This window comes from Peromyscus maniculatus, chromosome 3 (assembly GCF_049852395.1).
Source record: "Peromyscus maniculatus bairdii isolate BWxNUB_F1_BW_parent chromosome 3, HU_Pman_BW_mat_3.1, whole genome shotgun sequence".
Classification (NCBI taxonomy): domain Eukaryota; kingdom Metazoa; phylum Chordata; class Mammalia; order Rodentia; family Cricetidae; genus Peromyscus; species Peromyscus maniculatus.
The window spans coordinates 51,323,390-51,349,191 of record NC_134854.1 but is presented as its reverse complement, the minus strand read 5'-3'; the positions used below and the strand labels follow the sequence as shown (position 1 = coordinate 51,349,191).

At 39.0% G+C, this 25,802-nt stretch overlaps 1 protein-coding gene and 1 pseudogene across 11 annotated transcripts in view; both read right to left on the bottom strand.

The window, feature by feature from the left end:
* The window catches only part of Braf (B-Raf proto-oncogene, serine/threonine kinase), a 137,919-nt gene that overhangs the window by 94,111 nt on the left and 18,006 nt on the right, over window positions 1-25,802 (bottom strand). Inside the window, exon 1 of one of the 10 annotated variants that reach the window (XM_042273095.2) lies at window positions 415-604. The exons of the other annotated variants lie outside the window; for them this stretch is intronic. The gene's annotated coding sequence lies outside the window, so the exon portion shown is untranslated. Of the gene's footprint in view, window positions 1-414; window positions 605-25,802 lie in introns of those variants that run through there. 10 annotated transcript variants of the gene reach the window in all.
* On the bottom strand, window positions 6,653-13,789 carry LOC102902949 (spermine synthase pseudogene; annotated as a pseudogene). Its single transcript, XR_013049743.1, has one exon. The product of XR_013049743.1 is annotated as a spermine synthase pseudogene (transcript).

Here is a 25,802-nt window from a genome sequence, read left to right as displayed (position 1 = left end):
ACCTACATTTAAAATTCTATACATATATATGTACATATATACACAGAATAAATCATGAAAATCTATTTTCATCTTCCCCCAAATTTGGGGCTGTCTACCTGAAAGAAAATGCTTTTTAGGGTTTGTTAGTGTGATGGTTAATCTTTAGTGTGAACTTGACTGATTTTTATTATTTCTTTTTATGAAAGAATATATTGTGCACCATCAAATAATGCCTGGAAAAGTTTAGCCGAAACCAGCTGCCTTACAGTGGTAGCCATGTGCAAGTTGAATTGTTCGAAGATGAGAACAAACGAAAGGTCAGAGTACAAGGGCTCACTGAAACTGGGATTTCAGAATCACCTAGGAGACACACCTCTAGGAGAGTCTATGGGGACATTTCCAAAGAAGTTTAATGAAGAAAGAAAAACCTACTCTGAATATGGGCTGTCATTCCATGAACTGAGGTCCCGGACTGAATAAAAAGGAGGAAGCAAACTGAACACCAGCATTCATTTATCTCTTTGCTTCCTACAGATGCAATGTGACTGGCTACCTCATGCTCCTGATGCCTTGTCTTCTTGTAGCCACTTCACCACACCAAAGATGGAGCCTATTTTCTTTTAAAAACTGTAAGCCAAAGAAAATCATCCTTCTTAAGTTATTTTGGTACAGGATGTACATGTATTCAGTACATGTATTTTTATTTCCTCTTAATAGTTTTATAAACATTCAATTAATGATCTAAAAATATTTAATTACGTTGATTCATGTGGGTTGTGTGTGCACACATGCACATACATAGGACACTGGGAAGTCAATTCTCTCCTTCCAACATGCAGGTTTTGGGGGTCAAAGTCAGGTCATCAGTCTTGAAGGCAGGTGCCTTACCCACTGAGCTATCTCATTGTTCGCCAACTCATAATTTTTTTTGTAACATTGCTAATTTCAACAATCTACAAATTTCAATGGTTTGATGGACATAGACAGTTCCAAGAAATTTTAAGACAGGCAGACCCTTGAGTCTTGCTGGTCAATCAGCCCAGGATAATTGCAGAGCCCCAGATCATAGTGAGAGACCTTGTCTCAAAAACCAAGGCAGGACCAATGATATAGCTCAGTGAGTGATATCACATGTGCTCACAGACAGCATGAGAGAAAGCAGGAATGTTAAATAAACACACAGGCTTCTCTCTCCAACAGAAGGGAGTTATACCTGTTTCTGCTTGGAAAGCTGGAAATGGATGTAGTTAATAATAACCTGGTGATCTTTACTCCTGTAGGGCCAGGTCTCACCCGAATCTCCCAGACTAGACTCTCCCCAGACTCCTGAACATTGTTTCTCAGTCAATAGAACCCATTCTTATGAAAGAGGTCACAGGTACTTTGCAAAAGACATGTACTTTGTAAAAGAGTTTCAATGTAGTCATGCCCTAAACTTTATTGTGATAATTGTCACCAGAAATTTTTTCCCAATGTTGTACTATGTTTAAAAATGTCAAAAATAAACTGTTTGGAGTCAGACTTCAAGAGTTTGACCCAACACTGGCTAACTAAGTTGTGTTGAACTGGATTTCCTTTTTGCCTCAATTGAACTATTCCTCTGCAAGGACCTCTAAACCCTCACTCTCTGGATCATACAATGCAAGAAGAGAAACCACTTCTGAGAGTTGTCCTCTGACCTTGACGCTCAAGTACCATGGCACATGTGCACCTGTGCTTATACACATGTACTACTTACACACACAAATAATAAAACAAATTGTTTTTTAAAAAGAGCCTGTGAAATGGCACAACGGGTGAGGACACTTTCTACCAAGCCTGAATTCAATCCCCAGTACTATTATGGTGGAAAGAGAGAACTAAATCCTGCAAATGGTCCTTTGACCTCCACATACTAACCATAGCATGCTTGTGCCACTGCCCACATCATCACATACACAATAAATAAATGTAAAGTTAAAAAAGATACTAAGGACATCCTTACATTTGTAACTGGGGTGACTCTAGTCATGACCTGCTATAATCCTTGCACCCTAGAAGAATGCTAGTTAATGAATACTTAGCACTCACTTGGCAGAGTCCACAGTAAGACTTCCATTTAGAAAAGAGGCCAGATTTACAGAACTGCAAAGAGTTCTACTATAATCAACTTAGTCTTTTACTCACAAGTTCTAAAAGCAATGCTCAAAAGAAACTGAAAACCCAACAAATCAAAAAATTCACAACAAACAAACAAAATAACAGAACAAGGAATGGTAACTTTAAGATTCAACAATCTCCAACAAATGGGGGATGAGAAGAAGAGGCTTAAGAGATGAAGAGTAAAAATGTATGCTTAGGGATTTAATGCATTTTTGATAAATTGTGAAATAATATTTTAGAGGGATCATTTCATGGTATGTGAATATTTTACAGATATGATGTTATTATATAATACTGAAAAATAGTACCTTGGGGCCGGAAAGATGGCTTAGTGATTAAGAGCACTTGCTGTTCTTGCAGAGGTCCTAGGTTCAGTTCCCAGCACCCACATGGTGGTTCATAACCATCCACAGGCACATATATAGTGCACATACATTCATGCAGGCAAATTACTCATATACATAAAATAAATGAAATTTAAAGAAAGCAGTATCTGGCTCATTTACTATATATGGCTTTTCATCTTCCAAAAATTTGTTTTTAGATTTTGTAATTCTAATATTAAAAATCTCGCTGGGCAGTGGTGGCGCATGCCTTTAATTGCAGCACTTGGCAGGCAGAGGCAGGTAGACCTCTGTGAGTTGGAAGCCAACCTGGGCTACAGAGTGAGTTCCAGGAAAGGTGCAAAGCTACACAGAGAAACCCTGTCTCGAAAAATTTAAAAAAAAAAAAAAAAAAAAATCTCTCCAGTTATCCATTCAATTTGCTCTGTATACTCACTCTAATAACAAGTAGGTACTAAGAATATATTAACTTTATACACAGCTTATCTTATACCTAGCACTGTTTATATACTTGTCTCTATTAGCTCATTCAACTACTAACAATGCCTCCCAACAATTCAATAATTATCTTGGTTTTAGTCCTTGACCTCATGAATACACAATCTAGCTGCATAAAGTCAAGCATTAAACAAACATAGCATATCTCAGACTGTGATTAAAAAACAAAACAAAAGGTGAGCTGGGACCAGGACACAGATGGGTGGCTATTAATCTGAAGGAAGAGGAGCAATCTCAGAATGTACACATGAAAGAGAAAACCAGTAAAACAGAGGAAGAAAAATACAAAAGCATTAGGATAGAGAAAAGAATGGTTTGTGTGTGACAGACTGATTGCATTAATGCCCCCAATTAATGGCTTCCTAATAGGCACACCTTTTAGTCTGCAACTTTGCAAGTCTTCTTTCTACTCTGACCCTGGGCTCCTTCAAGTAACTTGATTGTTCTTGTGATATCTTGCAACATGGTATTAGCAAACATGACCCAAGCAAAGGTTTGAAATGCAAATATGAACTACTTCTTGCTATCTTGCACAACTGAACTTTGCTTGTTCTTTCACCTCTGACCTGCTCAGCTCTAAGAACATGCCTCAGCTAGCCTACTAGCATTATGTTGTGCCATTTAAAGCTATTCTAGAATAGCTAGCTATCTAGAACCACCAACTGGTCAAAGATGCATGATTTGAACTCAGCCAACATTAGTGTAGTCCACAATAGTATGCTTTACAACGGAAAATAATGGTTGTTTATGTACGATGCCTTAGAATGGTTTATTAATAGAAAACACATTGTACAGGAATATGTAACAGAACACATAAAAAGTATATGTGAATGTTTCTAACAGCAATATTCCTAATAGTCAAAATGTGAAAACAAAATGGACATTGTTATGCATGCCTGTAATCCCAACCCTTGGGAGATATAGGCAGGAGGATTAGGAGGTTAAGGCCAGCCTCAGCTATATAACAGGTCCAAGGACAGCCTAAGATGAGACCCAATCTTAACAAAAGTGGGGGAGGCTGATTTACAGTTGGTCTTATAATACAAGGGTGTTGTTATTAGTTTAAAACAATTCTTGATAGCTTTGATTGTGGTAAAAGGAAAGTCTGTCTTTCTGAAGCTACATAAGCAAGCTACCTAGGCTTGCTCCATCAGTAACCTGAAGCATTCCCTGAGCTGCCGCTCTGGCTCTGGGGAGGTAACATTAGGTCCAACAAAAAGCGTCTCTGGCCTTTCCTGCCTATTTTAGTTGTGTGGACTGAGCTGGTAACAGACCCAGACAGGAGCACGGTGGAGACGACAGCAGAACGGCAGCGACAGGCCAGGCTGTAAGAGTGGGACGGCAGTCAGCCAGCCGCTGGACCTGGGAAACTCAACAACAGTCTAAGAGTGACTAGGGCAGGAAGACGGGCAAGGGAAGGCATAGGTGAGGCTAAAGGAAGACAAACAACGGGAAGGAGCCAAAGAAGAGAACTGGAGACCACAGTCACTAGAAATGTTCCAGAGATCTATCAAATCTTTAGTGTCAAAGAGTCTCAGACAATGTGGACCAAGAGCTGTACACTGGCCAAGCTTAAGGGCCAAGAAGTTCCAACTTTCCTAGGTCTACAAAAGAGATTTATTTAACTTAGAGGGCCTGCACTAGATCTGAGACACTAAGGGACTACTGGTCCTACCTGTTTATTGCCATTTTTTAATGCCATCAAACACTGGAAACAAAACCTGGTAAAGATCAGCTCCTTAGGAACTTCTGGCTTTTTAAAAATACAAACACAACAGCTTAAAAATAAAATCTTAATTCTTCTAAGAGGTTCTTCACATAACAGGGTTGAATTTAGCCTATACCTTAATGTAGTCATTGTGTGTGCATGTACAGCTTAAAGACACCCGTGCTAACTGGCCTTCGTGGCACATGCCTACAATCCTAGAACTCAGGAAGTCAAGGAAGGAAGATCACCAGTTTAAGGCCAGGCTGAGCTCTGTAGCAAGATCCAGCTTTGAAAATACAACACCAAAACCCCCACAAATAAACACATACAAAACAAGAAAGGATACTCATGCCATTGTTATTCAGTTGTTACATGTACGGCATTACAAATGTAGAGATTAATTGCGACTTTAAAATACCTCCAGAAAGAGTAAAATATGATTCAGCATTGAAATAAATTTTAAGTATGGGTAATCAAATTATTAAGTATAAATAAAAGAAATTAAAGCCTTAGTAGATGGCAACTCTCTGAAACATGGCATATTCAATTCATGTCATTTAAACAGATGTGATAGAAAAGGAAGAAAGAGCCGGGCAGTGGTGGCACATGCCTGTAATCCCAGCACTCGGGAGGCAGAGGCAGGTGAATCTCTGTGAGTTCCAGGCCAGCCTGGTCTACAGAGCTAGTCCAGGACAGGCTCCAAAGCTACAGAGAAACCCTGTCTCGAAAAAACTTTAAAAAAAAAAAAAAGGAAGGAAGAGAAAAATAGTGAGAGAAAAAGAAAGGAACAAGACATGCATGTAATCCACAAATCTGAGAATGGAGATCAGTGGTAAACCTTAAAGGTTAAAAGGAGATAACCAAAGGCTTTTTCTTGTCAGGAAAGCCTAGGAGAAAATCCAGATGCTGAGTATTTGAAAGGCATCCCTTCATAAGAATTACACAAACCTACCACAAAGTTAGGACACTGACAGAAAAACTTAAATGATCCTGCAATCTGTTAAAAGTCTAATTCTATTAAAACTTTTAGATAACTTTTTTAGATTAAAAAAATAATGAAGCTAAGGCTGGTGAGATGTCTTGGGGCAAGTTCTAGTGGAATACTGCTGTGCAAACCTGACTAGATAAATTTGATCCCAGAATCCATATCAAGAAAGGCTCCTGTCTAACTCTAGCACTTCTATGGTAGGATAAGAGGCAAGATAGGAGAATTAGCTAGAATCATATATACAGTGCAGTGGCAGAAACAAAAGAGATCTTATGTCAAAAACAAGGTGGCGTTGGGCAGTGGTGGCGCACGCCTTTGATCCCAGCACTCAGGAGGCAGGGGCAGGCAGATCTCTGAGTTAGAGGCTAGCCTGGTCTACAGTGAGTTCCAGGACAGCCAAGGCTGTTCCACAGAGAAATCCTATCTCGGAAAACAAAGACAAAATCAAACAAACAAACAAAAAACCACACCGTGGCAAGAGGGACCTGAGTTCCAAATAGTACTCTAGACCTCCACACGTGTACACACACACACACACACACACACACACACACACACACACACACACACTCTAGACCTCCACACGTGTACACACACACACACACACACACACACACACACACACACACACACAGAATAAACGTTTTTTAAAAAACAGAAGCTAGTAAATTTTTAGATGTAAAATGTACACGCTTTTAAAGATTTATTTCTAAAAGAAATTTAAAAGTAGAAACAAGACAGACATGGTGGTTCATGCCTACAGTCCCAGTTAAGGTGGGAAGATAGTTTAAACCCAGGAATTCAAGGCTGGCTTTAGCAACCCAGGGAAGAGACATGTCTTAAAAGATTAAAAGGAGTAGGATAAAATTAAATTAAATAAAACACCGAAATTATATTGACAAAGTAGAAACAGACTTTTAAGATACTTTAAAACTTCAAAGGAAAAGCTCAGTTCCATTCTTAACATTTTAGACTGCCCCTCTCTTTGTAACTAACAGCCTTATTGCAGAGTGACACACAGCTCCTAGGTTCTGGGCAATTTTGTCATCTGAAGTTCTCGGAGGTACTTCTATTTGCACACCTTTAGAGAAACCCCTTCTTTTTTTTTTTTCCTTAATTTATTGGAATTCATCAGAAGAAAAGAAGTATCTGTGTTACATAGAAGACGATTAATGACGAACTCGGTATATTTTAAACACCAACAAGTGGTTAACAAAATCCATGTGAATTCTACTGTTTTTTTCCTTTTTACATAATGAATAAAATCTGATTTCACCAAAACTCCCTGTATTTACTTAGTCTTTCCAAATCCAAACGATCTTTGTTTCAAAATTCTTTATTCACCTATGATCAGATTCCCAAAGAAGTGTTTGCATTTAACACCACAATCAACAATTCAGAAGGTCCATTTTCACAGAACACTATAAACTGTTAATTAGAAACCCCCTTTTTGGCTCAGGTCAGCAGGGAGAGAAGCTCTACTACACTTTTCAAGTACTCTCCTGTCAGCCCTTTGCTTTCCTGAATACGGCTAAGCAAAAAAGAGACCCGTGAAGAGAATCTAAATTATTCCCTTGTCAGATTAATCATGTTCAACTTTCTTTAAAAAGTGTCTCCTTTTTTCTTTTTCTAACAAGTGACTCTGTAAAATTAAAATTACTGCCCTTTCCAAAAACAAAAACAAAACAAAAAAAAAACCCCAAAAAACCAAAACACAAACCAAAAAAACTTCTTAATAAATTTGTTGAAGATACAAATCACAATTTCAAGAACCTCTTAATTTTTGCCACAAAGTATGTGTATCTACTCAAGATCTGTAGAGAAAAGGTAATATTTCAAATATTTCTGCCTGGAGAGTATAGCCTGAAAGAGAGATGGTAAATTCTACCACCACAAAGGACTATATCATATACATACAGAGATTCAGAGGTGTCTCCTACATTCCCTAGAATGCAGATTGCCTAGATCTCTTACTTCTAGTCCACAGAATCAACATCTACTTCCTCTGCAAGAAATAACCTCATTTAAACACCAAGGAAGCCCACATTAGACCTCTAATGCCAATTTTTTTTTGAGGAGGAGATAGCATCTTACTCTACATAGCCCAAATGGACCTAGAGCTTATTATGTAGCGCAGACTGGCCTAAAACTCATGATCTTCATGTTCCTGTCTCTAAATCACTAATATTAAAGGCATCAGTCAACCATGCTCAACCATCAACACTGATTATTTTTAACCTTCACTAACTTCTAGAGCATTGGTTTTCAACCTTCCTAATGCTGCAACCCTTTAATATGGTTCCTTACACTGTGGTGAGCCCCCACCCCCTGCCAGCCATATTTCATTGTTACTTCATAACTGTAATTTTGCTGCTGTTATGAATTGTAATGTAAATATCTGATATTTGATCCCCAAAAGGTTGGGAACTGCTGTTCTAGAGAGACCACAAGAATTAAAAACAAAAAAGCATGTGGCTGAAAGAACAGAATAACAGAAATCGGCAAGCAGACGAAGAAGCACTTACAATGATCTTTAAGCCATTGAATTTATAAAATTATACTGGAGGGGTATGCTGGTTTGAAAGAAAATGGCCCCCAAAGGGAGTGGCCCTATTAGGTGTGGCTTTGTTGGAGTAGGTATGTCCTTGTTGGAGGAAGCATGTCACTGTAGAGGCAGACTTTGAGGTCTCACATATGCTCAGATCACACCCAGTGTCTCATACACTTCTTGTTGTCTATGAGTCAAGATGTAAGAACTCTCAGCTCCTTCTCTAGCACCCTATTAGCCTGCATGCTGCCTTGCTTCTTATCTGACGATAATGGACTAAACCTCTGAACTGTAAGCGAGCTACCCCAACTAAATGATTTCCTTTATAAACATTGTAGATCAGACTGACCTTGAATTCATAGGATCCACCTGTCTCTGCCTCTGAGCGCTAGAATGAAAGGCATGTGCCACCATGTCTGGCTCCCAAATCTCTTTTTAAAACAGGTTTTATTATTCTGAGAGATGGCTCTGTAGTTAAGCGCATCAGCTGCTCTTCCAGAGGATGCAGGTTTGAGTCCAGCATATACATGACAGCTAATAACCACCTGTAACTCCAATTCTAGGGATCCAACCTCCTTTTCTGGACTCTTTGGGCACCAAGTCTGCAAGTGGTGCACACATACATGCAGGTAAAACAGCCATGCAACTAAGTTTTTAAAGACTTTATTATTTTTATTTATGTGTATGAGTGTCTTCATGTATGTATGTATGTAGACACGTCTACAAGTGCTTAGTGGGTCAGAAGTACTAGGGCTAGAGGTACAGGCAGTATAAGCCACCTGAACTGCAAGAGCAGTAAGTACTTTTAACCACTGAGCCATTTCCTGAGCACTATTTATTCCAAATCTAGATTTCTTTTTTTAACTGAGACAATCAATCACTTCCTAAGTTACTCTGCTTAATGTCCTTAGTTAAAAAAAAAAAAACAAACAAAACTATTATCATTTCTCTTTCTAAACTATTTACAAAGGTATCATTTCCTCCATTTCTTTAGACCTAGTTGCATTCCATGTTATCATTCATCCATTCTCCAGTCAGAAAGAAATCCCTAAAACACACCTGACCACTTTACTTCCCTTGCTTTAAAAGTTTAGTGGATGCTAGGCAGTGGTGGCACCCGCCTTTAATCCCAACACTCAGGAGGCAGAGGCAAGCAGATCTCTGGGTTCAAGGCCAGACTGGTCTACATAGTGAGTTCCAGGACAGCCAAGGCTACAAAGAGAAACCCCATCTTGAAAAAAAAAAACAAAAAAAAACTTTAGTGGGTGCGCAATAAAAAGCAAATCCATACTTTAGAAAATTCGTTTTCATTCTGCCTCAGCAGGTACTGTTCCCTCTATCTCTTATACCCACAATTCATACATGCTAGTCCTTTTTTCTGAAACATTCTTTGCACAGCAGTTTTCCAAAGTAAGCAGATAATTTAGCTCTTATTTCTAATAGGGCCTTTTCTCATCTCAATCTATATTGAATCTACTGACTCTTCATTAAACTCTCACAACACTCCAAAGTTTTTCTTTCGGAATTTATCACAATCTGGAATCCATAAGTATATATGTATATTTTTGGTAACGTCTTTACAGCAATCTTATTGTAGAGACCATGTATAAACACAAGCACATACAATAAAAATTTTAAATGCAGTATTTTACTGTTATAAAGTGGCTTTTGATATGGTCAGGATTATATTTTATGTTTATTCTGGAAATAATGCTTAGGTTAACCACTAAGTCAGAAAGGTCCAAGAGGGAGGCAATTCCTTTAAAAGTATACTACAACTAGCAGCAAAAAAGTAGTAAGAGTCTCACCTGTTGATAAATTTAGTATTTTTACAAGCCTGTAATGTACCAACGAAGCAGCCAAGGTTCAAGAGAGTAAACAAATATTCCAAAAGGGGAAGTGTAAAAACATTTTGTGAAGTAATTCAACTCTGAATTTAGATGACTGAGGATGTTAAGAGTAATTGTAATCTCAACCTGAAAATAAATCACCACAAGCCCATCACTGATGTGGATGCAAAAGCAGCTCTTTAGTCAGTTATGTCTGGTGGCTGAGGAACTGAAAAGGTCAGTTAAATCAGGTCATGGCAAAAAAAAAAAAAAAAAAAAAATGCAAACACAGACCTTACATATTAAACATTAAAACTGTGAAATGAACATTCTCAATTCTCAGAGCCAAAGATCTTCCGTTAAATATGACACTTAACCTAATAGCAAATATTTTTTGAAATGGACAACCAACATAACCTGATGGTCTAACTAGGTCAATTTCAGTTCAGACAACAAAAACTACTTTCTTTTTTAATATTATAGCTGCAATGACACAAAATGAGCAGAAGGTTACAATATAATGGTCAAAGTGTGATCTATATAATGGGCACACAGTTGAAGGCACTCTTTAGTGGAGATGTTAGCTGACTGAATTATTTAGTACTGTATTCATATCAAACATTATGAAGAATCAGCTTTTCATAGTTAATTACACAAATAAACCACAGCTTCTCCAAGTGGTTTAAATCTCACTGAGGTTACTATCAGAGAAACATGTACATATGGTCAAAAGGAACACTCAAGACTTCAGGATTCACACAGTAGAGAACTTGACTGGTGCTCCCCTCTTGCACATTGGCCTTATTGTGACACACGTGACTCACATACATGAGGTAGATAACTGTATGGATTATATTATCTAGTTTTGAGTAAGCCTTATAGAATGGCAAGTGTTTTTGAAATAACTCCTATAGAACAAGCAGTGTTGAAATATAAAACAGTAACTTCCACAGAAAGGTCAAAGCTAATGCTCTCTCTGCTCTTAGCACAAGCTATTAAGCCAATAACAGAAAAGAAAAACACAAGGAACTAATCCAGTGGTTCTCAACTAGAGATGGTTTTGCCCCCAGAGGCTATCTTAAGTGTCTAGAAGCATTCCTATGTTTCCCTTTGAGAGAATAGTATTGTTGGCACCAGATTTCTACAGTATATAGGACACAATAAAAATTATGTATTTCAAAACATGAATAGTGCCAAGAAACTCTGGGCTACTCATAACTGACACGAAACTGGCTCACTTATAATAATTATCCAGGTAAGGCATGGTGGCATGAGCCGGGAAGTAGAAGCAGGAAGAGTAAGAGGGGGAGCCCAGCCCGAGCTATACAATGAGATCCTATCTCAAAAGACAAATGAACAAGCAAACAGGGCTTCTAGTGCACAATGTCTGCATCCCAATCCCAGGTCTGCCACTTCAGTAAGCAGTGTGCCCCAAGCCAGCTGCACACCTTTGAAAACAAACAGAATAGGATTTATACTATCTGCCTCTCAGAGTGGCTGTGAAAACTTCATATCTGGTATATAAGTGCACAGACTTTAAATTCCAGCCACTGTAATTCCAGTTTTACCACTTAGCTGTATGACCCTGGAAAAGTTACTTAGTCTGTCATATTACCCAGTTTCCACTGTCCCCCTCCCTTCAAGTTTTTGACATATCCTTCCTTTACTACATGACTAACACAAACTTCATAGAACTGATTTGAGAGATTCTCAGTATCTAGAAAAAATAAATAAGCCGAAATACAACTGAATAATCAATCTGATTAATAAAATGAAGTCATCACATTATCACTATAAAACATTTCTGTATATTAAAAGATTTCTGTAGCTTTATTTTTTAAGTACCCGATGACGATATGCATTTAATTCACCCAATATATTTTAACAAATCTCTATGGTGTGCTCAGGCTTATGCTAAGAATTGTACATACTATAGTGAAAAAAATCTCACAAGTTCCTTACCTCAGGAATTCACAGTCTTTTTCTAAACAGTTTGTCCTTTTCTCTAAGTCTAAAAATTGCAACTCCTATTATTCTTTAATAATTTATCAATTTCTCATTCTGTTCACTGAATTTTCAAAATGCTATTTTTCAGTGTTTTTTGTTGTTTTTTTTTTCTCTTTTGTAATTTTAATTGAAGCACTGCTAATCACTTAAGTCTTTTTAAAGCACCAAATTTTAAAATCTAAGTCAATTTGGGAATGGGGGGGGGGAACACTATCAGGAACTTTTCTCCAGAATAAAACAATGATATCCACTCCTCCACATGTCCAAATTAAAATCTACTAAAACCCAAACCCCACACAGAGAAAAAAAAAAAAAGATACTAAAATCACATTCTAGGGGATCAGTGCATTCCGCAGTCTTTGCTGGGCTGTCTAATTGTCCTTCAGCTGACTTTCAAAAATTAACACCCTAGCTCATTAAAATATACATTTTCCCATTAGCTTTTTTAAATTAAAAATAATAATTAAAAAAACACTTGAAGGAATTCATGACCAGTTGCCTGACTCAGTTGATGGTATATAGGACATATGGAAGTCAGGAAGGCAGCTTGCAGCACACGACATTCAGGGGATGCTCATCTTTAAGGCTTAGCTTTCTTCCAAACAGTGTAAAATACCCACAATTCCAAGTATGAAGGGACACAGACAATCTCTTTTGAGAATTCCACAGGACAATACAGGCGCCCCAGCTGTTCTTCATAGAGCGACAGGGCTTCAGTCAAATTGACACAATTCCCCTGTGTGAAGTATTTCCCATCCTGTTTCAGAACTTTCATGGACAGGTCGAGAATCAGTCTGAGAAACTCCCATGTAAAATCTTCTGCTGTCAAATCATTAATCACCTAATCAAACTCTCTCCCTTCTTTGGCATACCTCTTCAGTACTGGAATACAGTCTTCTATGAGAACCTGATAGCAGTCTCCTTTAAGATTGTCTAAGACATCTCCACATGTTCTTCGCATGTATTTCTTACATCCGTCAATTACCATTTGGTCAATCTCTACCATGGTGACCATCTTTGGTTTCAGTTTGACAATTTCACATAATATGCCACCATCTCCACCTCCCAGAATCAGTACATCTTTGCCAGAATAATCTTCTTTACCGCTGCCCATGATGGCTCAGGTATACGCCAAGTCACTCTCTGCCAAATTAACATCACCACTGAGGATGAGAATATTTCCAAACTGCTTTGAGTGTAGAATTTTAATGTTCTGATATGGTGAATCTTCATCATACACCACTTCATCTATGTCATACTCAACCAGGCGCCCATCAGCAGTAGGCCAGTATCTGTCAATGGCCCCTCCTCGAACTATGGGTGGTAAACACTTCACCCGCCCAGTTCTGTTCTGACTCAGTTCTTTCATTTTTTCTTCTATTTTGTTCAAAGGGCTTGTTTCTTTGTTTCTTGTTTGCCTTGCGCGTCACTGTCGTAACTCTGAAGGTCCAGCAACACCAATCCATGGGGATAAATCCTCAAATTGGCAAAGCTGCCATTTTTGTTCGTGTAGGTTGCTAAATAGCCATGGTCCTGCCAGGCGTGCACTGACTCTGCCATCCCATGCTCCTGAAAAATGGACTGAAGGCCTTTCAGAATGGCCTCACCGTCAGCTTTGGCGCCGAGCATGAAGTCGAGCATGCTGTGCCTCGCTGCTGCCATAGTGTGGCGAGGCCCTGTGCCATGCCTGGGGAGGCGACCGCGGGAGACTGAGGGACCACAGGGCATGTCAAGCTGCGGGCCGGCGGGGAGTGCCACTTTTCAGTGTTTTACAAATTGAGGTTTTCACTTAGCTAGGGATTAAAAATTACCTGGTTGCTTTTTAAAAACTGTGGATAGCAGGGCCTTATGCTGGAAAGCCAGAACTTCTAGGGACAAGACCAAGACATTTATACTCTAAGTTTTTTCAATGTGCACTCAAAATCAAACTGAAACATTACTCTAAAAATATGCCATACAGCCGGGCAGTGGTGGTGCATGCCTTTAATCCCAGCACTTGGGAGGCAGAGCCAGACGGAACTCTGTGAGTTCGAAGCCAGCCTGGTCTACAGAGTGAGATCTAGGACAGGCCAAAACTACCCTGTCTCAAAAACAAAACAAAACAAAAAAAAAAAAAACAAAAAACCAAAACAAACATCAAAAACCAAACCAAAACAAAAACTGCCACACATACCTGCATGAAATGAAGTAGGTTTTAGTTTTGTCTGATGAAAACGATTTTGTGTGTGTGTTGGGGGGGGGGGGGGAGGGAGTTCTGGTGATGCCTAGCATGCATGAGACCCTAGGTTCAATCCCTTAAACTTGTATGTCATGGTTAAACTTGATTGTCAACTTGATGGAACTTAGACTCACCATGGAAACAAGTCTCTGGGCACATCTGTGAAGGATTTTCTAGATTAGTTGATGGCCTGGGATCTTGAACTCAATAAAAGGAGAAAGAGAGCTGAGTCCCAGCATTCCTCCGTCCTTGTTTCCTGACTATATAATGCAATGAGACCAGTTGCCTCAAGCTCCTGCCACCAGGCCATCTGCCCCGGGAACTGTGGCACAAACTGTGAGCTGACATAAACCTGTCCTTTCTGAAGTTGCTTCTGCTGTTGTTTTCTTTTGTGGTTTGCTTCTTTTTTTTGTTGAGACAGCGTCCTGAACTCACAATGTAGACCAGGCTGTCTTCAAACTCACAGAGATCCGCTCCTCTCTCTGCCTTGACAGTGCTGGACATGGGGCTGGGGAGATGGCTCAAGGGTTAAGAGAGTGCCGGGACTAAAGGCATGCCCCACTACGCCCCCACCTGAAGTTGCTTCTGCTAGGCATTTTAATAACAGCAATGACAAAAGTAACTAATACAGTGTAAAGTGAGCCTATTATCATTTCCCACAACCATACTCACACAAGATTATTAATGAAGCCTAAGAAAGCCTGGCTTTTAAAGAACCACACTACACACTTCTCACTTACATTAAAAGTATACTTAACAACCGGTATATTTTTGTGACACACATTTATAAAAGAAAACATATACCATGGGCTAAGGATACAAAATGCCTGTCACCAATAATCTGAGCTCACAGTAAGGTATGGGTATATTGTCTTGATAAGTAGACTACAAAATACTTATTTCAAATAATCTAGATGTACATAAAAAATTTTAGGATAGTGCCAAGCAAATAGGAAGAATGTGGGATGGGATATAGCCCTGGCTGGCCTCGAACTTGCTATGTAGACCAGGCTGGCCTCAAACTCACAGAGATCAGGCAACCTCTGCAATCTGAGTGCAGTGCTGAGATTAAAGGAGTATGCCACCACGCCTGGCCAGAACTACATTTTTATCACTTTATTATTATTATTTGCACTTGCTTATTTATTTTGTGGGGAAACCAGAGGATAAATTTCTGGAGGCTATTCTCTTCTTCCACATTCTCTCCTTCGGGACTTTGCCCACGGAGCCATCTCACTGGCCCCAGAACTAAGCTTTAAACAATGACTACAAAGCCAATGGGGCTGGCCTGACAGCTCAAAGGGTAAAGGCTCTTGCTTTGAAACTCTGGTGACCGGAGTTCAATCCCTGGAGCCCACATGAGGGTGGAAAGAGAGAACTGATCCCACAAAGTTGTCCTCTGACTTCCACATGCACATCATGGCATGCCCCCCCATAGTACATTATGTGCCCCCCGCGCCCCCGCCACACACACAACAAAAAGTTTAAAGTTAATAAATGCAGAAGTCTGGTATGGTGGCATAGGCCTACAGTCCCAGCAGTCTCAAGACTGAGGCAGAGATCATGAGCTCAAGGCCAGATTATTCTACAAAGTAAAACTTTGCCTCAAAAATAAATAAACAAATGTAAAGGAAAAAAATTGTTAGTTTAATGTTTAAGTAGCATTTTAGAGTAACTCTTGCCATGAAGGTCATGGGCCTTCCCTGGCCCATGGGCATTAAACACTATATAGAAGTCCACATTCATGACAATGCAAACATTTCCAAATGCTTCCCTATGGGACCAATACCACCTTAGGAAACACTGAAATAAAGATTGAGGGTTGGGAGAAGAAGGCAAAGAGTGTAGTTCTGGTGGTAATCTGTTTTTTACTAAGAATAAATGTTGAACATAAGATACAAGAAATTAAAAGCCAGTCAGCTGAGTAGACTAAAAATCAGTGTCAAATCATTCAACAGGAATCTATCTGAAGTCAAATCTCACAAGAAGCCTCACCTAATGGTCAGAAGAGGAAGAAAGTTATTTCAAAAGGCCACTTGGCCAAACTTGACGACTTGAGTTCAATCCCTGGAACCCACATGGTGAAAGGAGAGAAACCACACTTGCAAGTAGTCAAGTAGTTCTTTTGACCTTCAGGTGTGCATCATAGTGTGTGTGTGTGTGTGTGTGTGTGTGTGTGTGTGTGTGAGAGAGAGAGAGAGAGAGAGAGAGAGAGAGAGAGAGAGAGAGAGAGAGAGAGAGATTCTCCCCCATACCCTCTCTTCTTCAAATGCAAACAAATAAACAACTTGTTTTCTTCTTTAGTTTGGGGCTGGAGAGATGGCTTAGTGTTAAGAGCACTTACTGTTCTTCCAGAGGACTTGAGTTTGGTTCCCAGCACCCATGCACACATGCTACGGTACCCAAAACTGTCTGTCGATGCTAGCTATTTTTATGTCAACTGCACACAAGCCAGAGTCATTTGGGAAGAGGAACCTCAACTGAGAAAATGCCCCTACCAAATTGGCCTGTACATTTTCTTGATTGATGTGGGAGGGCCAGGTTCACCGTGGTGAGGCCACTCCTGGATGCTACAACAAAGCAAGTTGTGCAAGCCAGCAAGCAACTTCCTCCATGGTCTCTGCATGATGGTCTTGCCTTCTGGCATGTTTGCACATATGTGCTCTCTCTCTGTATCTCTGTCTGTTTGTCCCTCTGTCTGTCTGTCTCTGTCTCTCTCTCTCTCTCACACACACACACACACACACACACTTATTAAAAAAATAAGTCAGGGGAGAAAAGTTCTACATCTAAAATTCACTATGAAGAGTTAAAAAGAAAAGGGTAGGCTCAAAAGTTACTTTTAAATCGCACTGAACAGTCAAGAAACTAAGGTGGTGAATGCCTTTAGTCCCAGCACTTGGAAGGCAGGAGGAGGATCTCTGTGAGTTTGAGGCCAGCCTCATCTACGTAGTGAGTTCCAGGACAGCCAGTCAGATCTACACTGTGAGATCCAGTCTCAAACAAAAGAAAAGAGAGAGACAGACACAGAAACATTTTTCCAGTTTAACATAAAAACTGTACGAAATATAGACAGATCTAAAAGACTTATCAGTTCTAATAACATGCACATATATTAGTATATTATAGATTATACATACAAGTAATATACAACATATAATTGATGTGTCATTAATTTATATTACCATATCACATAATATTATTATAATGCTATTAATATGTAATATTATATATATAAAACTAGGAGAATAGCACAAAAGAGCTAAATTCAGAAAGATTAGTATTACAAAGGGAGGCAAATTCAACAATGAACTAAAATACAGTGTGATAAAATATATCCAGTAACTCCAGAGTTGATCAAAAGTAGGATGCCTACTAATGAAATCACTTACATCAGCAGGTGATAAGAGAAAAAGTACTCCCTGATCACTTCAATAACACAGAAAAAAATCTTACAAAATTCAATACCCATGTATGATTCAGAAGAATTTCACAGCAAATTACAAATTACAAATCAAGAAACATCAAGAGTTTACTATAGCTGGCTTGTGATGGTCCACGCCTTTAATCCCAGCACTTGGGAGGCAGAGGCAGGCGGATCTCTGAGTTTGAGTCCAGTCTGGTCTACAGAGTGAGATCCAGGATAGCCAATGCTACACTGAGAAAAAAAAATTTTTTTTTACAATAAGTCACTAAGAATAATAGACATATTTCTAAAAAACAAAAAACAAGGATGACCATTATTATTTATGACTGTCTATATTAGAACAATAATAAATAAAACAATCATTACTTGTACATGTAAATGTTACTTAAAAATCCTAGCAATGTAATAGTGAACTTGAAAAATAATTAAGATACTAAGCACTGTATCAGAACCAGATATAAAATCCACACACAAAAGAGTGTAAGTTTCTTTACTCCCATACAACTTTATATTTTAAAGTATATCATTCAAGGCTGGAGAGATGACTCAGTGGTTAGGAAGACTTGCTGCTCTTCAGAGGAACTGAGTTTAGTTTTCAGAACCTACATCCCACAGTCACAACTACCTGTAACTCTAATTCCAGGGTGTCTGACATCATGTTCTGACAGCTTCAGCATCTGCACACACATGGCAAACACACACACATAAATACTTAAAGCACTTCATTCACAATGCATAAAAGTTTACAATAAAAACCAACTCCCTCATCTCCAAAGCAAAAGAACATTGTACAGAAAAGTAAAACCTATTAGAAAAATTTAAATGCCTAAATGAATGAGGATAAAGATCATGTTTATGAGTTGAGAAACTCTAGATATAATTATAAATCTCCCTATATTAACATATGGTCAATAAAATGACAATCAAAATCCCAAAAGGACTTGTGTGATCTTGACAAGTTTTTGTTTTTGTTTTTTTTTTTTTGCTTTTGGTTTTTCAAGACAGGGTTTCTCTGGGCAGTTCATGCTGTCCTGGACTTGATCTGTAGACCAGGCTGGCCTTGAATTCACAGACATCTGACTGCCTCTGCCTCTTAAGTGCTGGGAACAGTGCACCACCACTGCCTGGCAGATCTTGACAACTTTATTCTATCTGTCGCATGGAAGAGTAAGTTAGTATAGGTCTGCACAAAATCAACAGAGCAAAGAGGCTGGCATTAGCAAAAACCAAGACATATAAAATAACAGTAATGTGAACCTGGCACTATGAGAGACAAACAGAAATGGGCCAACGGGAATATGGTATATATTCAAGGGTGCTTTCCAAATCAATGAGAACAAAATCATGAATCCCAACATGGTGTTCGGATAATTACATCTCCCTAGACAGCTTCAGATCTTCACCTAACAAGACTGCATAAACATAATTTTTGTAAACAAATTTATCGGATGCAACAGAGTAACTCTGTAACACTAGGAAGGTGATGTTCTAAAGAAACAAAAAAGAATTCTAAATAAAAAGACAAGTTACATTGTATCCACAATATAATAAATCATTCCCTCAAAATAAAGTATTAAAACAAATGGCTCAATCTATGATGTTAACAAATAATGAAAGAAAAAATCCAAAGACTAAGAAACATACAAAAACAGACTTGATCTTAGAAGTAATCAGAGATGGAAATAAAAGGGGATCATTTTTATCATAAAATTATATAGAAGTTTATAAAAAAAAAAAAAAAATCAGCCAGACAGTGGTGTCACACAACTTTAGTCTCAGCACTTTGGAGGTAGGGGCAAGTGGATCTCTGTGAGTTTGAGGCTAGCCTGGTCTACAGAGCCAGTTCCAGGATAGCCAGGGCTACACAGAGGAACCCTGTCTTGGGGAAAAACATTAGTTTAAATAACTGTAAAACAAACCCTCTGTAGCAAGTTGAGAAACTGCACTGCCAATCTCGCTCCCCACTGTGCTCGTCCTTAATCACCAGGTGATTACTATCATGCATATTTTTCTGGTAATTGGTTCCTTGTGATTTTAGTATCTATATTTGCATTCCTGAACAATATCATTAATTCCATCTGGTTTTGAACTTTTTCTTGTAATTGTGTGTACTATGTTCCTGAAGGAGGTGTGCACATGTGGGTGCAGGTGAGCATCTGTAGTGGTCAAAGAACAGTGCCTTTTGCCTTCGTTTGAGAGGCTCTCTCACTGTCCTAGAACTTTGCAACTAGCCTAGCCTTCACTTTTCCAGAGATCATCCACCTAATCTCTGCCTCCCATTTTGCCATTTTTAGGATTACAAGCCTACACCACCACACCTGGCTTAAAAACCAAAAATAAAAACAAAACAAAAAAAGCAAAACTTAGGTTCTAGGGATCCCAACTCAGTGTTTTGTTTTTGAACATTTTATAGTGAGACTCATGTTGTCGTATGGTTTTGTGACTTGCTTCTAACACCTGACTAATACATTTGCCATATTCATGCATACCGATACAAGAGATGTCTATTATTTGTATATCTTTTTGTTATAATTTTTTTATTTTCTGGGATTAAAATATAATTACATCATTTGCTCCCTTCCCTTTTCTCCCTCTAAGCCCTCTTATCTCCAATGTCTCTGCTCTCTTTCAAATCCATGGCCTTTTTTCCTTGTTTATATTTCTAATCTATTTGAACTAGATTTATATTCTGTAATTAGATATATAATAAACCACTAATAAATATATATTTATTCTCCTAATGAATATCTGAATTTTTATACTGAGGTTAATATCAATAAGCATTCTTAAATATATGTATGCTTCCTAGTTCATATATTCACACATTTCTATAGGGAAAAGGTTGAATTGCAAAGCACAATTCTGGGGTTGGAATCAGAATCACCACAAGCTGGGAACTTAAAAAGCAAATTATCAGTCTCCACCCAACTCCTACTTAATTGTAACTATAGGAGTGGATGGAGTCCAACAGGTTTTTGTTTTTTTTTTTTGGTTTATTTATTTATTTTTAATTCCCCGCGGCCCCCCCCCCCCAGCTGAGGACAGAACCCAGGGCCTTGGGCTTGCTAGGCAAGCGCTCTACCACTGAGCTAAATCCCCAACCCTGGAGTCTAACAGTTTTAACAAGCCCTACAAGCAATTCTTATGCACATTCAAGCTTGAAAGTAGTTGGGAGTAGGCTAGCTGTCTATAGGTAGTATTGCTTGCTTTAGGTCACCCAATTATTTTCTATAATGAGTTTTCTAATTAACACTATCACCAGAAATGAAAGAAAATCCTACTTTTCCGTATTATCACCAATCCCAGATATTGTCAGATGTCTTCATTACTACCAATTTAATCTATATAAAATGATCTGTTATTGTTTTAATTTTCCTAATTGTTCCTAAAGTTAAACAACACTGCAAATGTTTTATTGGTCATTTCCTCCTAGATCTTATCTATCTACCTAATTCGTTTTCTTTTGTTGGTCTTTGTTTTGTAACTAGGAAAAGATATAAAGGCCACTTTCAGTTTTCTTATTTATGCATGTAGTATATGCACGTGTGTGTGCGCGCGTTCGTATGTAGTGGGTAGCCATTCCAGCTTGGATCTGGAAGTTCCAACCCCCATTGAGACTCTGGCAACTGTCACGCCTACGAGGCGGGGCCAAGGGAGGCGTCTGGAGACCCAGGACCTGGATGGGAGCACATTCTCTCTGTTTCTGGACCCTAGACAGTGGAGGTTGACTGAGCAGAGCTCCAGAGAACACCGCTGGACTGCGATACACCTTCCCTAGACCCCCACAATCTACCTTTTCCTTCATTTGTAAGTCACCCACTAAATAAATCTTCCTTTTAATTACGTGAGGTGGCCTTAATAATTTCACCAATACGCGTACACATGTGGAGGTCAGCAGTCAAGTTGTATGTCTTCTGTTGCTCTCCACCTTATTTTTTGAGACAGCCTCTCACTGAACCTGCGGCTCTGTTTCAGCTACCCTGGCCAGCCACAGAGCACCTTTATCCCCAGCCCCAATTACTGGTGTTACAGACCTAAACTTACTCAGGATCTCATACTTGAATAGCAAGCACTTTTACCCACTGAACCATCTCCACCGGCTCTTTAAAAAAATGCATGTGGGGTAGGGGATGTCTTACTATCCCAGACTGGCCATAAATCCACAATCTTTGCAGTTCTACCTCCCAAGGGCTAGGATTATAGGCTTTTCATCAATTTTCTTGGCTACATTTATCATTTATCACTCTTTTTTCCCCCAGTAGCATTCTTTATTTTCTAGTCAAGATAATATTAAGTAATAATTAAAATTACTTAAATTGCTCCTTAAGGGTGAATTTTCGTTAATCTTTTAAGCAGCTGAACAAGAGATGGCTCAGCAGTTAAGAGTGGTTACTTTAAGAACCCAGTTTTGAATTCCAGCACCCAAATGGCAGCTCACAACCATCAGTAATGCCAGTCCCATGAGATCCAGCTCCCTCTTCTGGCCTCCGAGGGTACCAGGCAAGCATGTGGTGCACAGACACATATACAGACAAAATACCCATACACATGAATTAAGTAAGTAAATAAATAAACTGAACAAGAGCTGGATGTGTTAGTTGGGAGGTAGAGGCAGAAAGGTCTACACAAGTTCCAGGCCAGCCAGGGTTACAAAGCATGACCCTGTCTCAAAAATGGAAAACAAAGTAACAAAAGGCTGAATAAGAAATTCTCACTCCTAGGGCTGGAGAGATGGCTTAGAGGTTAAGAGCACTGGCTGTTCTTCCAGAGGTCCTGAGTTCAATTCCCAGCAACCACATGGTGGCTCACAACCATCTGTAATGAGATCTGGTGCCCTCTTCTGGCATACAAGACAGAACACTGTATACATAATAAATAAATAAATCTTTAAAAAAAAAAAAGAAAGAAAAAGAAATTCTCACGCCTTAAGCCCTCTCCAAATCCTTTGTTTCTTCTTGATGCTAAGAGCACTTGATTACCTCGCCAACTCTGATGACATCCAGTAGAATTTGGGCCACTAAGCAGTTGACGTACTCTCTAATAGAGACAAGCTAGCTAACAAAATGTAGGATAGCCTCAGTCATGCTGTATGTTTCCTTGAAAATAGTCTCTATAGTCTACACATTCTCAAATGATAGAAGAACTTAGTAAATTGCTCAACAGTCTCCTTTCAAGTCTTTTTGCAACTCATTCAAAGGTATTTCTCCCAGCTTCATAAAGGCTGCCCAGGAGCACAAAAAAACACACACTTAAATGTTTAGGATTTCTCAAGCATAATTACATAACTACTTAAATTTTTTTTTTCTAGTAGGTCAGCATACAAAGTAATTGCTTTCATTGAACCAGTGCCTGGCCCTAAATTCCTCAGGTAGCTAAAGATGACTTTGAACTCCTAAGTTTTTTGTTTGTTCTTGTTCTCAGTATCAAGGCCTCACGCATGTTAAGAAAGCACTCTACCACTAAGCATTAGATCCCAGTCTTTTTCACTATGGCATCTTCACACAACTGAGTCCTTATTTTGTTCCAATTCCCTAGCTTTCCTCATTGCTCTTCCCTATGCCCCTGATTCCCAATGGTTGATTCCCTTCCTCCCCACAAGCAGTCCCTGCCTTTGCTTTCATGTCACATGTATTCAATTACTATCTGGGGTTTGCTTCTTTTGTTTCACTCCCCCCCCCCATTTGCTATTCTATTTTAACCTTACGAATTCTTTTTGTATGTTTTTCATGTCAGTCCATTCATCAGGTTATGGTGGAATCTTCCAAAATGCCCCTAATGATCCCAATCCCCTGTACAATTTCCTCCCCTCGAGTGTAGGCTTAGAGTTATTAATCTGTTTCTAACAGAATGTAGCAGAAGTGATAGGATGTCATGTCCAAGATTAAGCCATAAAAAATCAGTGACTTTCATTTTAGGCAATCATTTTCACTCTCTTCTGAGAAAAGTCAGCTATCACGCCATGAAGAGGCACATCTGAGTAAATCTGAGCCATCTCTTCAGCCTCCTACCCTATTAATTTTGTAAAAGGTTTTATTTCAGCTTTGCCTTTTTATTTATTTAATCTGCTAGAAGCTGTTTTTAAGTATAGGAAAGGGGTAAGAAGGTTCTGAGATTGCTTGTTTGTTTATTTTGTGTGGAAGTCAGAAGACAACTCCCCAAAATTGGTCCTCTCCCAAAATGCCCTTACCTGCCGAGCCATCTCCTTAGTAAGCAACTGTCCCAGCAAGTCAGTATCCTTTCCCAACTAATTTACCATGGGGCATTTTCTGCCCACTTACTCCTCCCAAGCATATAAAATTCATCCGCAACCTCTTCCTGCTTACTATCTGCCCTTTTGCATTCACTTTCCCTCTTCCTTTTCTAAACCTCTCTCAGACACTCTACTAGCTACACTTTCAAATCAATGCCCAGAAGACCCTTTAGATCACCCTCCCTCTCTCCCCAAGGTCAGGTGACTCGGAGAAGCTTTCAGCAATAGATTCTCCTCTCCTTTGTAATGAATCCAAATGACACTCTATTAAAGATCGATTTTACACAAAATTACTCTACTTCTGATCTTCCATATGTTAAAAAAAAATTAGCCAAGACTAAAGAAATGTGGTGGTGGTGGACAACCACTCAAGTCCAGGGAACATCAAAAGATAAAAATCAGATAATAAAATTGGAGTGGTTAGTTTGTTGGCAGTCCTGGCACAACCTCTTATTTTAGCAAGAAGTCTATTAAAAACTCTAGGATACTGCTACAAATAGATTTGCTTATGAGAGTCTGGTAGGAGCAATCTCATATTAACCCAGGTAATAACTACAGCCCCAACAATATCTGGCACATAACATTCAAATTTTGTTGATTGAAAAGGTGAATTAAAGAATTCTTTCCATCTTATTTTCTTTAAGAATATTCTGGCTCAGTGTTGGTGGCGCATGCCTTTAAACCCATCACTCGGGAGGCAGAGGCAGGTGGATCTCTGTGAGTTCGAGGCCAGCCTGGTCTAGAGTAAGTTCCAGGACAGGCTCCAAAGCTACACAGAAAAATCCTGTCTAGAATAAAACAAACAAAAAGGAAAAAATAATAATATTCTGGCTGTTCTTGCCTTTTATATTTCCATAAAATCGTTGAACCATGTGTTGGCTAGTTTTATGTCAACCTTACACAAGCTAAAGTTATCTGAAAGGAGGGAACCTCAATTGAGAAAATGTCTCCAGAAGATCCAGTTGTAGAGCATTTTCCTAATTAGTGATTGATGGGGGAGGGCCTAGCCTATGGTGGGTGGTGCCACCCCTGGGCTGGTGGTCCTGGGTTCTACAAGAAATGGTGCTAAGCAAGCCACTGTCCCTGCCCTGTTTGAGTTCCTGTCCTGGTTTCCTTCTATGATGGACTACAATGTGTAAGGGTAAGCCAAATAAATCCTTTCCTCCTTTTGGTCATGGTATTTCATCATAGCAACAGTAACCCTAATTAAGACAAACCAGGTTGTCAACTTCCACAGAAAACTTTAGCTTTGCATTTAGATTTCAATAAGTGTATCAAATCAAAATTTTTAATATTTTTACTCTACTTGAGCTTCTAATTCATCTTAGTAAGTAGTATATCTCATTTTTAATGTCTCTAAACATTATTTAACTACTCTTCCTTATAAAGACCATATAAACACACCTTAAACACTTAATATTCACTTTATATGAGTCTCCCTTAGATTAGTGGTTGTTAGAAGCAGATGCTGGAGGAAGAAGGTGCAGCCCTAAAAGAAAAGCATGAGGAGTTTTTTCATAGTGATGGACAGTTTGTATTTTGATTGTAATCAACCAACCTACACAAGGTATCAATAGGTATCAAACACCATAGCATGTACAGCAAAATGGCTCAGAGGGTAAAGGCATTTGCTGCTAAGCCTGAAAACTTGAGTTTGATTCCTGGGACCTACATGGTGGAAGGAGAGAACCAATTCCCTCAAGTAGTCCTCTGGTTTTCCACACCCCCATAGGTTCTGCGGTACACCATGTGCCCTGCTCCAAACAAATAAATGTTAAAAAAAAAAAAAAAAAAAAGGGTTAGAAACATGCACACAAACACTAATGTGCATGGAAAAAGTGGTGAAAACGGAAAACATCTA